Source organism: Nicotiana tomentosiformis, chromosome 10 (genome assembly GCF_000390325.3).
Source record: "Nicotiana tomentosiformis chromosome 10, ASM39032v3, whole genome shotgun sequence".
Taxonomy (NCBI): Eukaryota; Viridiplantae; Streptophyta; class Magnoliopsida; order Solanales; family Solanaceae; genus Nicotiana; species Nicotiana tomentosiformis.
In genome coordinates, this window is record NC_090821.1 from 57,391,322 (window position 1) to 57,400,639 (window position 9,318).

Sequence of the window (9,318 nt, forward strand, 5' to 3'; positions counted from 1 at the left end):
TAGACTTAATTCACATAGATATTTGCGACATGAAGTCAATACCATCTCGCGGTGGAAAAAAGTTTTTCATAACTTTTATTGACGATAGTACTAGATATTCCTATATTTACTTACTTAATAGCAAAGATGAAGCAATTGAGGCATTCAAGCAATACAAAAATAAAGTTGAAACGCAACTAAACAAAAAGATCAAAATGATAAGAAGTGATAGGGGTGGTGAATATGAATCTCCTTTTGAAAAAATATGTTTGGAATATGGCATTATTCACCAAACAACTGCCCCTTACTCACCGCAATCTAATGAAATTGCGGAAAGCAAGAATAGAACGTCAAAGGAGATGATGAATGCCTTATTGATAAGTTCGGGTTTACCCCAGAACTTGTGGGGGGAAGCTATTCTTACAGCGAATCAAATGCTCAACCGAGTTCCCCATAACAAAACACAATCTATTCCATATGAAAAATGAAAAAGTAGGAAACCCAACTTAAAATATTTTAAAGTGTGGGGGTGTTTGGATAAAGTGCAAATTCCTAAACCCAAAAGGTTGAAGATTGGACCGAAAACGGTTGATTGCGTTTTCATAGGATATGCAAGAAATAGTAAAGCATATCGTTTTCTGGTTCATAAATCAGAAAATCCCGACATTCATATTAATACGGTAATCGAATCTGATAATGCTGAATTCTTTAAAAATATTTATCTGTATAAAAATAAATGTGAGTCGTCTAGTGAAAAAGCTAAGCGACCTCGAGAAAAAGAAAAGGAAAGTACATTTAATGAGGAAAATTCAAGACGTAGTAAACGTCAAAGGACAACTACTTTCTTTGGACCAGACTTTCTGACATTTTTGTTGGAAAATGAGCCTCAAACGTTCAAAGAAGAAATGTCTTCCTCGGAAGCACAATATTGGAAAGAGGCAGTCAATAGTGAGATAGAATCCATATTAAGTAATCATACTTGGGAATTGATTGATCTTCCTCCGGGTAACAAACCTTTGGGTTCTAAATAGATTTTCAAAAGGAAAATGAAAGTTGATGGTACTATTGACAAATATAAGGCAAGATTAGTTGTTAAAGGGTTTAGACAACGAGAATGTCTTGAGTACTTTGACACATACTCACCGGTAACAAGGATTACATCTATCCGGGTGTTAATAGCATTAGCCGCCGTGTATGGCCTTCAAATCCATCAGATGGATGTAAAGACAACCTTCTTAAATGGCGATATAGAGGAAGAAATCTATATGGAACAACCTGAAGGGTTTGTAGTTTCCGGAAAAGAAAAGAAGGTGTATCGACTTGTTAAGTCACTTTACGGACTAAAACAAGCACCAAAACAATGGCATGCGAAATTTAACCAAACAATGTTGTCAAATGGTTTCAAGATCAATGAGTGTGACAAATGTGTTTACATTAAGAATACTCCAAATCAAATAGTCATTATTTTTTTATATGTGGATGATATGTTGATAATGAGTAACGACATTGCTAACATAAATGCTACTAAGCGCATGCTTACTAGTAAGTTTGATATGAAAGACTTAGGAGTTGCCGATTTAATTTTGGGAATTAAGATCCTTCAAACTCCTCAAGGTCTAGCTTTGTCTCAATCTCATTATATTAAAATGGTACTTGAAAAGTTCAAATATTTTGACTTTAAAGAAGCAAAAAGGCCAATTGATTTAAACCATACTCTTGTAAAAAATAAAGGTCAAAGCAAGTCTCAATTGGAATATACTCGAGTGTTGGGAAGTTTGATGTACATTATGAATTGTATACGACCTATATAGCTTGTGCGATAAGTAAGCTTAGTCGATACACAAGTAATCCCAACCAAGCTCATTGGATAGCAATGAAACGAGTTTTGAGATATTTGAAATATACCCAAGACTATGCATTGCATTACAATAATTATCCCACACTTGTTGAGGGATATAGTGATGCAAATTGGATCACCAGATCAACGGAATCAAAATCCACAAGTGAATACGTTTTTACTATTGGTGGAGGAGCAGTGTCTTGGAAGTCGTCCAAACAGACATGCATCACCCGCTCTACAATGGAGTCTGAGTTTATAGCTTTAGACAAGGCTGATGAAGAAGATGAATGGCTCCGGAATTTCTTAGAAGACATTCCATTTTGGCCCAAACCTGTGGCACCTGTATGCATACATTATGACAGTCAAGCAACAATAGGAAGGGCTGGGAGCGTTATGTATAACGGGAAATCTCATCACATTCGACGAAGGCATAATACCGTTAGACAACTACTCTCTAGTGGAATTATCACAATTGACTATGTAAAGTCAAAAGATAATGTATCGGATCCGCTTACAAAAGGCCTACCTAGAGAGGCGGTTGAGAAGTCATCAAAGGGAATGGGACTATGGCCGAGGACAAGTCACGGTGGCGGTAACTCTACCTAGAAGACTGGAGATCCCAAGATCTAGGTTCAAGAAGATCAAACAAAGTCATTAATGACGGTTCAACATTGTCAAATAAAATTTCTTTTTGGTCCATTCTCGTGATGTGATAATGTTCAGTACCAAGGATAAAGCGTTAAGACTTTTTAATGGTTTCTAAATTTGATACGGGGTATATCAAATAGTGTATCTACGGGATAACACGCTTAGGAATCACCTATGTAAGTGTGAAGTGTAAGCCGCTTCAAGGAGAATTCTGTAAGGCCAGTTCTCTACGCACTTATGAACCAGGTGGTGTTCATGGCTGAAACGAACACAACAATGAGAACCAAAGACGGTTAAGGGTTTATTGTGTGACTTATGGTTGTCTAGGTATACACCATAGTTCGACGGTTCAAAGATATCAAATCTATCGATTGACCGAGTATATCCGACATAAGCTCACTACGGAAAGTTCAAAGGGAAACCTACTTATCCATATTTGATTAATCTTTAATTGCGAATCACACAGTATCTTCATGCATGTTTTTCCACATATGTCCATTCCCCATTCATGTGGGGGATTGTTGCGTTTTTATTAAGGGGTGTGAATGGGAAATGGAAGAGGCACCTCTTGGGTGTGAATGGGAAATGGAATAGGCACCTCTTGGATTGCACCTCTTCATCTCACCCTTTCATTGGGGTGTGAATGTGAAATGGAAGAGGCACCTCTTGGATTGCACCTCTTAATATCACCCTTTCATTGTCTATAAATAGAGAGACTTAGCCTCATTTTTCACCACTGAAAAATCTGAAATCTCTCCCCTCAATTTTCCGCATACTGCATTGGTTATTCAAAAGCAAAACATAAGCATTTTGTGTGATTTGCTCTGCCATTTGAGTTAGCCGAAATTCTGTGATTTGAAGTGCCACTATCACAGAATAGTTATTCCGTTCTATCCTGAGAGGAATTAATCCGCAACCTTGGGCATTGTGAGGGGATTAAATTCCTTAAGGAAATACAAGAAACTTGTGGGCTCGGAATTTTCTCTGCTTTGTTTTTTCCTTAAACTAACGTTTATTTATTTACTGGTTTTGAATACAGAGTGATAACAAATCAATCCTTGAGTTTGCCAGTATTCTTATAGCCGAGTATTGTTGTATTTGGATCCTTCATGAGAGATGAGTTGGATTCACTTTAATTCCTTGCTTTCCATACCCGAAATCCAAGGAGTGCTCCCTGCTTTATTAAAGAAAGGGACAACACTCAAATTGTCTCCCACTCAAATTGTCATGCTCCATGCTTTATTAAAGAAAGGGAGAGCTCTCAAATTGTCTCCTATTATATTACTTCACTTTGTTTCTGGATCATTTTGAGTTACTGCAATTAACAAGACAAAGTGAGTGAACTTGATTTGCCTTATTTTCATCATTGCACCTTAAGAGTAACACAACTTTCATTCCGGATATCTTATTTCTTCATAGTCAATTCCATGAAATATTCAGTCACAAATATTCTTGCCATTATGAGTTGCTCCTTCCTTTTATAAAATCTGCATACACTTGTATAACATTTGTGATGACCCAAAAGGTCATCTTATGTTTTAGAACTTGAATCTGCGCTCTTAAGCCTTAAAAATCTCATTTTTACCCTCCTCGATTTGCGTGTGCAGTCGGGCAGGTTTCCGAAAAGCTTTTATGTTGAAAACTAATAAAAATAAGAATTTATGCCTTAATAGTTAATTTTTAGTTGACTTCGGTCAATACTTTTTGTAAACGGGTCTGGATCCGTGTTTTAACGATCCTGGTGGGTCCCTATTGAATTATGGGACCTGGGCGTATGCCCGGAATCGAATTCGGAGGTCCCTAACTCAAGTTATGAATTTTTGATAAAAATTAAAAGTCTGAAAATTAATTATTTTTAAGAATTGATTGATGTTTGGCATTGTTAGTGCCGGGTCCGTATTCTGGTTCCGGAGCCCGATACAGGTTCATTATGATATTTAAGACTTGTCTGTAAAATTTGGTGAGAAACAGAGTTGATTTGACGTGATTCGGACGTCTAGTTGAGAAAATAGAAATTTTAAAGTGTTCTTGAGAATTTTATTTGATTTGGTACTAAATTCGTAGTTCTAGGTGTTTTTTTGGCGATTTGATTTTGGGAGCAAGTTCGTATGATGTTTTTAGACTTGTGTGCATGTTTGATTTGGATCCTCGAGGGCTCGGGTGAGTTTCGGATAGACCACGAGATGTTTTGGACTTTGAAAATCTGGTATTTTGCTGCAGCAGGTGATCTGGCATGTCCTTCTTCGCGTTCGCGAAGGTACTCTCGCGAACGCGAAGAGTAAACTGGGCAGCTGAAGATTTCTTCTTCGCGAACGCGAAGCAATGGGGGCGTTACCCTTCGCGAACTAAACAAGCCCATCGCGAACGCGACAAGCCCATCGCGAACGCGTAGTGTTAGGCATTGGGGAGGGGGAGTCAGTCGTTCCTTCATCGCGAACGCGAGCAAGGCCTCGCGAACGCGAAGGCTAGGGGGGAGTAACCATCGCGAACGTGAGCTGGGTCTCGCGAACGCATAGGCTTGGCAGCCATTACCCTTCGCGAATGCGACAGTGCTCTCGCGAACGCGATGAACACTGTCGCCCAGCACTTAACAGAATCCAAAAACGGGATTTTACCCAATAATTCATTTTCTCAAAAAGACCAATCGGTGAGAGGCGATTTTTCAAGAGCCATTTCTTCCCCAAATTGTTGGTCAGTGATTCTAAACCATTTTCTTTCAATTACCCATACATTTCTTGAATTTTTAACCTAAAATCTAGAGTTTTCATGGTAGAATTAGGGGTTAGGGTAGAAACTAGGAATTTCGGAAATTTGGGGATTTATACCTCAATTTGAGGTCGGATTCCAAAACCAATTATATATTCGGGCTCGGGGATTAATGGGTAAAAGGATTTTGGTCCGAACCTCGGATTTTGATCAAGCGGGCCCGGGGTCGATTTTTTGATTTTTTGGAGAAACAATTTGAGAAATTTAATTTATGAAATATAATTGATTACTTTAGCAATATTTGATATTATTTAGTCATTTTTGAATAGATACGAGTAGTTTTGAGGTGAATTCCAAAGGAAAAAGCTGTGATTGAGAATTAAGTGGCCTTCGGAGCAAGGTAAGTGTCGTGTCTAACTTTGGCTTGAGAAAATAGGTGTTATGTGTTCATTTGCTACGTGTTTGGTTGTTAAATACGATGTATAGGTGAGGTGACGAGCATCTATGCATTGTGGTCAAGTCATAGCATCCAAGTGAAATTCCATTCTTGTAAATTTGTAGTCTTAAATCTTGTTATCCAAATTTATTGTTGTTATTGAAATATTGGGAGACTTGTATCCGCTTCTACCAAGGTTGATAAAATTGTGAATATTGATTCGAGGTTGAGATGTTAAATTGTGAAAGTAATCATTGATGAAATATTAATTTCTTTGTGAAACTTCTCTCTATCTGTTGTTATTGATTCTGTGAATTGTGAGGAAGAGTGTAAAGCACTAAGGGTGATATCGTGCATGATTTATTTATATTGTGAGGAAGAGTGTAAAGCACGAAGGGTGATGCCGTGCGTGATTTATTTATATGGTGAGGAAGAGTGTAAAGCACGAAGGGTGATGCCGTGCATGAATTGTTTATATTGTGAGGAAGAGATTAAAAGCACGAAGGGTGATGTCGTGCCGTTCTATTTATTTATTTGATGAGGTTGAGGGTAAAAGCACGAAGGGTGATGCCGTGCAGTTTTCCTTGCTGTTTTAATTGCTGAATTCGTTTAAGAATTTTCGGTTTAATTCTGTCTTTTCATTATTCTCACTCTTTATGTTGTATTCCCCTACTGTATGCTCCCTTCCCATTATTTCTGCGTTATTTCTTTATTTACTGTTGTTGCCACTAGCATGATTATACTGTTCAGGCTATATGTGGGTGTCTTGTCCTAGCCTCGTCACTACTTCGCCGAGGTTAGGCTCGACACTTACCAGTACATGGGGTCGGTTATACTGATGCTACACTCTGCACTTTCTGTGCAGTCTTTGATACCGGCTCAGGTTGATCAAGATTCTGCTATTGGTCCGCTGTCCGGAGACTCAAGGTAGATCTGTCGGTGTTCACAGACCTTGAAGTCCCCGTCTACTTTTTACGTCACTGTTGTTTTCTTTCATTCAGACAGTTGTATTTCTTCCAAACTATTACTTGTAGTAAATTTTAGAATACTCGTAAATTGTGACTCCAGATCCGGATGGTAGTAATTAATACAGTTTTATAAAATTCCGCACCTCTTATATTTCATCTTAGTTAATTATTGTTATTTACTGAATGAAAATAAGGAATTGGTTTAACGATTTTCTAACGTTGGCTTGCCTAGCAAGTGAAATGTTAGGCGCCATCACGGTCCCGTCAGTGGAAAATTTCGGATTGTGACAGGTGGTATCGGAGCACTAGGTTACATAGGTCTCACGAGTCACGAGCAAACTTAGTAGAGTCTGAAAGATAGGTACAGAGACATCTGTACTTATCTCTTAGAGACTATGAAGTTTAGGACCAATATTACTTCTTTCATTCCTTATCGTGCGATATTGATTTTTGCTCGAAACCTATATCTCGTATTCCTTTGTATCCACTCGTGTATGATATTGTGCACTTGGTATCAGTTGTGCGTCGATGATTCATGATGCCACAGATGAACTACGAGGGAGACAGAGATGCTCAAACATTGCCTCAACGTGTGATTCCGACTGAAGATGCGGACGTATTAAAAGATCACCCAGTGAATCAGGTGGGGGATGCAACAGACCTTGGCATCTGGTTGATTTATACAAGCTGTGAAGGTTAATATTGTGGACCATCGGACGTGGTGAACTATGACTTCGCACCGAGTGGGGGGAGTCCACTATCAATGGATGGATTGCGGGGTCATGTGTTATATCAGTTTTGGCCTGAAATGTATATATGTGGTACTGAAAGGTTCTCCAAAATTTTACATGTGTTTAAGGCCTGAGATTTTGTAGAGGATAAGATTGGGACTTGCGGTATGTCCGCCTCCGTAATAACCTTATACTTCAGTACCAAAGGAGTTAAAGAAACAACATTAAATTTAAAGGTCTACTCAGCGTGGACGTCACGACTGCAGATTTTAAGGTGCTTCGGAGGAAGTACAGTGGTTGACGAGATTCTGGACTATGTGGTTTGTGCCAAGATTTGTCTGTATGGAGCTCTACTTTTGTGATCGTTGTGTATAAATAGGGGTAAGGGTTACCTCTGAGAAGAATCGAAGAGTATGTTAAGAAATGGGTCAGCTCAACAGTGTTGAGTCAGCATAACAAAAGAAGAAATTGGACTTGGGAGAGGTAATTCTGCACAGGTGTCCGTGGCAAGCCTATGAAGAGGGCAGACCAGTCAATACAACACCGCCCATTTGGCTCGGTTCTCAAAAATGCTTTTGAAAGAGTTTGTTTCCTGGACTCTCCGTAATGCATGGCGCATAGGGTTTGAACGATTGCGTCAGGTCACCATGACGGTGTCATAATATGCCATCGAGTTCAATAAGTTATCCCGTCATATTCCTACTTTGCTTCCTACAACCAGAGAGCGAGTCCACAGACTCATTAAAGGACTTAATTATGATCGTAAAATTTTGTATGACTCGGGAGCTACAGGTTGATACTTCATTTCTACTAGTGGTAGAAATTGCCAAGATATTAGAACGTGTTCGAAGTGAGGAAAAAGGAAACTAAGGAGATCAAGACGTCTCGAGGTTCTGGGGGATTCAGTGGATTCTACTCTGAGAGTATAAATCATCATAGCCGGGGCTCGGGTAGTTGGCCAGCCCAGTTCGCACATCAGATTAATCGAGGTGCTCCAGTAAGTTATTTTAATGCACCACTGACATGAGTTCCTACAAATGGTTATTCCAGTTATCTGGCATAGACTTAATATGAGCAGCCAAACCCGCAAAAAGGGTTGTTATAAATACGGTGATACTAGGCACATCATGAGAAAATTGCCCCAAACTTGGGAGAGGCATACTTTATCAAAGCACTCAGGCTACGTTCCCCATTGCAGTTACTACACCACCCACACGATCAGTTAAGGGTGGAGGACAGGCGGGTAGAAGGCGTCCTAGAAGTGGAGACCCAGCCGTTGTTATATTTATTTTATGGTATGGTGGAGGTCGTTACATCAGATGGTGTCGTTATAGGTACGACCTTGATTTAAAATAAAGGAATAATTTCCTTAACTTGATTCGGTTCTGAGTATCAAGACGAGTCCTCCTATTGTGCTCCACTTATGAGTGAGCTTCGTAATTCTATAATCTACTTATGTATTTACTTCTGTTGGGAGGTTTTATGGATATAACTACACCTATCATTCCATGATGGACTCTAATAAGATCTGTGAGGCTAAAGGTGCCTTTTTGGTACTTATTTCAGTATGTTTTGATGTATTTCCGGATAATTAATTACAAATTTTGAATTATATGCCCTACCGGTGTGGGGTTCATTATGTGTTGTGATTTTGTTTAACGAAAGTTATTTAAAAGGAGAAAATGGAAAGTTTCGATTGGCAAGATGTGCATATTACTTGTGATTCAGAACTGAGGCCGAGGTCCTCATATTTTAAAATAAATTGATATGTTTAAACCAGGCTATAAGCTGCGGTGGAAGTTATATAAGGACGAGATCCTTGTGATAAAAGTTCTTGTGTTTAAATTCTCCATTGTGAAATTAAATTTGTACGATAGTACTAATATGGAGTCATGCCTGCTAGGCTTATTTAAAAATATTTGTATGAAATTCTCTGTGCATACTTGCCAAATTCGTGTTGTAATATTGAGTTGTAACCTACGAGGTAGGTGCCTGCCCAGGTGGCGTTAA